Raw genomic sequence first — 968 nt, forward strand, 5'->3', positions numbered from 1 at the left:
CAGCCGTGCTGCCGCCCGCCCGCGGCTGGGCCGGCAGAAGGGCGGTGCCTCCCGTTACGGCTTTGCCGTAAAGCGACGCCAGCGGGGTTTACGGCGCGGAGCTGGTGAGGCGCTGACCTTCCCCTTCTCCCCGCGGGGCCCGGCCGGGGAGGGTCGGGGACGTGGGGGTCGTGTGTGGGTGAGCGCCGGGGGCACAGGGCAGGGCGACAGGCACCGGTCCCCCGTGGGCAAAGCGGGGGGGGCGGCAGCCCGAGGGGACGGCCCTCGGGCCGGCAGGAGGCCACCCGGAGGCCAGCCGGTTCCCGCTGCGCCAGGAGCGGACCCTGGACTCGATTCCAGCTGCTTTTAGTTTAAAAAAAAAAAAAAAAAAAGTTTATGTCATTACTACCTTTTTTTTTTTTTTTACGTTACGTTTTGGCAGTGTGCGCTGGCCCCAATTCGTAACGCACTTAAACGATTTTTAAAAAGCAGAATTGAAGAATGCAAAAGTTGCAGGAATTCCTACAGCTTTGGTTTTATATATATAAAAGAATTTACCACTGTGTGTATATATACACGTATGTGTATAGGTATGAATGTTTCCGTAGCAGACCACAGGCAGAGCAGGTGCCAGGCTAGCAGCCAGGGTGGAAACTGCAAGCCCGTAAGAAAGGAGCCGATGAACAAACAGCGCAAAGATAAACAAGTGTTGCAGTAGTTGAAAGGTTCTGGAGGTTTCTTGTTTCGTGTTTGAGGTGAGGGCAGATGGAAGGGGAGGGGAGAAAGAGAAGCTATGTGGAAACAAAAATTAAAAGAAGCCAAAAGCAGGAGATAGAGAGCAGAACCAGAAGATAACAGAGCAAACGGGGCTCAGTAAGATAAAGGAGTCTGGTTAGAAACTGTGTAATTCCTATGGAGGATCAGGCTGGGATTTACTGACTCCCATGGAAGGCTAATGTCAAACTGATTATTCTTCAGGTAAAAAAAAA

This window comes from Pelecanus crispus, chromosome 1, assembly GCF_030463565.1.
Source record: "Pelecanus crispus isolate bPelCri1 chromosome 1, bPelCri1.pri, whole genome shotgun sequence".
NCBI lineage: Eukaryota > Metazoa > Chordata > Aves > Pelecaniformes > Pelecanidae > Pelecanus > Pelecanus crispus.